Source organism: Octodon degus, unplaced genomic scaffold (genome assembly GCF_000260255.1).
Source record: "Octodon degus isolate 3935 unplaced genomic scaffold, OctDeg1.0 scaffold00177, whole genome shotgun sequence".
Taxonomy (NCBI): domain Eukaryota; kingdom Metazoa; phylum Chordata; class Mammalia; order Rodentia; family Octodontidae; genus Octodon; species Octodon degus.
This window is the reverse complement of record NW_004524753.1, coordinates 5,193,462-5,196,556: the sequence shown is the minus strand read 5'-3', so window position 1 is coordinate 5,196,556 and position 3,095 is coordinate 5,193,462. Positions and strand designations below refer to the sequence as shown.

Genomic DNA, 3,095 nt, shown 5'->3' with positions numbered 1-3,095 from the left:
CCATGGCTTTCATGGTGGAGACGCTCGAGGTCCCCTGTGTTCCATGAGCATGAGAAGCACAAGTTTGTCTTCATCGTGGCCTGGAAGGAGACCAATGGAAGGTCCCATCACCTGCCACAACCGGACTGCACAGAGGCCCCGCGAGCCAGCAGGGGCGCCTTCATGGCCTGAGGACTCGGCCTCCACAAAGGCCCACAGCCCTGATGCAGCCCTGGAGCGAGTCCTGGCAGCATGGGTAGCCTGGAGATGCCCACCTGTGGCCTCTGTACCTGTGCTGAGCGCCTGCAGAGCAGACCGGAGGAGATCGAGGTGGTCGACGCAAGCTCGAAGTCTCAGCCGCCTGGCATGGAGTGCAGCAGGGCCCGGCTCTTTTTTCAGGAATGGAGCCCTGCCTGCCCATGTTCCTCAAAGAGCCCTTCTGTATGTGGACAGAGCTCTTCAGGGGCGCCGGCAAGATGACTGAGCTGGAGGTGCATGCGCTGTGCTACCAGCTACAGGTCTACCTGGGCCATGGCCTGGACACTTACCTGCGGCTGGAAGATACAGTCGCAGGTTGATTCACTGAGCCCGACGACCCCAAGGAATATTTGGTGAACCTCGTGGAGTTGTGCCCTAGAGGTTACTAGGAGGTGTTGCAGGAGCCTGAAAGAGCATCCAGCAGGTGAGGGCCTACAGGTCTTCCGGTGCCTTTGCCTGTGGCAGGCTGCATGCAAAATGGGCTTCTGGTTGTCTCCCCGCTTTTTTCTTTGGAGTGGCATGCTTTACATGGTCTGTGAGAACGTTTATAAGGTTTTAGACCCCCACCCATCAGATAGGTGTTGTGCAGAAATTGCGTTTACTGTTTAATATTGGTTAAAAAGGTTGCTCAAAAGGAGCTGTCATGTAAACTTAGGCTATTTGAGCACTACTGTCACCTCTGAGTTTTTTCCACAAGAACCCCATGGATAATAGCTCTTATTGCCTGATATCCTGTTTATTGACTCACAATAGTACCGCCATTTGGAGGAGTACATTTTATTAGGTGTTTATTCTTCTTATGCAGTTTGGTTTCGTGGCTGCATTTTAAGCTCGTTATTTAAATTTGATTTGGGAACTGTATTGCTCGAGGTGGAGCTCAGGGCTAGAATTGCTGGCAAGTGCTCTACCTCTGACCTTCAAGTCATAGGGTTTTATTGTTTCTTTGTTTGTTTGTTTCTTGAGACAAAGTCTGTATGTAGTTCAGGTTAAACTGGACCTCACTTTTCATGTTATTTCATTTTTATTTTCATGTTTTTGTTGACAGGGTTCGCTGCACATTTCAAGCTGGCTTTTAGCTCAGTTTGTAGCACAAACTGGTCTCAAACTAACAAGGATCCTCCCTCCTCAAGAATAATCCCAAGTGCTGAGATTACAGGTATGTGCCACCACACCCGGCTGGTGTGTGTGTGTTGTTTTTTTTTAGAGAAGGTGAAATGATGAAGTTCAGGCTGACCTTATAGGCCTGGCAATCCTACTGCAGAAGGTTTTTTGTTTTTGTTTTTGTTTTTTTGTACTTGGACTTGAACTCTAGACCTCATGCTTGCCAGGCAGGTGATGTGCCATGGAGTGAAATCCCTTCACAGCCGAAGTATCTCTTATGTATTCATGTATTTATTTTTTGAAAGAGCAGATGAAGCATCTTGAATGGGATTGTGCTTTGAGCCTTTGGTATCACACCTGGGTTTGAACTCACTTTATACTTCTGGATGGCTTTGAACTTGCTACAAGCTTCTTGTCTCCACCTCCAGAGTGAGAGTTTTGGGTCCAGGTTAGGTGGGTCTTGACTTCAGGAGGATCCTTTTAGGTCCAGCTTCTGGGAGTAGAGGTGTGTGTCACTGCGCTGCAACTGAAATTTTATTTTTGAGACAATTTTCCCCAATGATGCTCAGTGCTTTCCTTGATCTGGAGATCTTTCCTTGATCTGGAGAGCAGATTGGATTATAGATGTGCATTGTCACACCTAGCTCTACTCCAATCCTTTTCTATTTTTGAGGCAGATCTCACCGTATTGTTCAGGCTTGCTTAGAAGATAAGATCTCAGCTATCCTCTTGTCTCAGCATCTTAAGTGTTGGGATTATAGATGTGCACTGACACACCTGGCAACATCACAGTACATCCATTTAATTTCTCTATTTTTTTGATACTGGGACTTGACATGGTGCCCCTGAGCTCTATTCCAGGCCCTGAAATCTTTCTTTTGTTTTTTATTACTTAATGCTAAGTGTCACACACCATAATGTGTCATCCTAGAATATCAAGGATCTGTCCCCCACTCCTACCCTTTTCACAGTAAGAATTATCCCCAGGGATTTCTTACATCCCCAACCATTTTTAATGTTTGAAACAGTGTTGCCTAGTCCCTAAATTGCTCACACTGGGCTCAAAGTGTAATTCTTCTACCTTAGCCTCCTAGAATGTTAAGATTATGAGCATGCACCAACATTTTTCCTCTCTGGAGTGTTAAATTCTTTTTGGAAGGAAGTGACATGAACTCCTCTTGTTTTTTGAAATTGACTATTTCTTCCTTTGTTTATAGTTTTGAGTCAGGGTCTTAACCATGTAGCTCAGGTTGGCCTGAAATTCCCAGTACTCCACATCAGCTTCAGTAGTGCTCAGATGACAAGCATTTACCACCTGAATCCTTTCAGTTATCTACTTTCTTTATTTTTTGAAACTGTAGGAACAAAATTAGTGGCTCTTTCTATTTATTTCTTTAAATTTTATTGAGAAATGAAAAGGAGTGAGACATTTTCAAAATAAATTAATAGGACAGTTTCAATAACAATATGTTGCATATTGTTGGTTTAGTAGTGGTTATTCATCATACAAGATGCAGATATTATATCCCGTCCAAACACCAATAGTACAAGTGATTTTTCTCATTGAATTAAGGGAAAGTAGCTGTATATCTATCCTAACTATAGGTATATAGAGTTACAAAATGATCCTTCATGTTACCACCTTTTGTTGTTTAGTTTTGTCACAAATGGGGTATTTCATTGCTATGTAAATATTTTATGTGCTGCCAGGGAGATGTCTCAGTGGAATAAGTGCTTCCCTGGCAAGCACAAGGGCC

At 44.1% G+C, this 3,095-nt stretch overlaps 1 long non-coding RNA gene across 1 annotated transcript in view; it reads left to right on the top strand.

Annotated features, from left to right (window-relative positions):
- Positions 1 to 613: 613 nt before the first annotated feature.
- Positions 614 to 3,095, top strand: part of LOC111813265 — a 12,437-nt gene continuing 9,955 nt past the window's right edge. The window contains exons 1-2 of the long non-coding RNA XR_002818569.1: positions 614 to 661; positions 1,283 to 1,393. This is a non-coding gene — a long non-coding RNA (uncharacterized LOC111813265). The remainder of the gene's footprint in view (positions 662 to 1,282; positions 1,394 to 3,095) is intronic.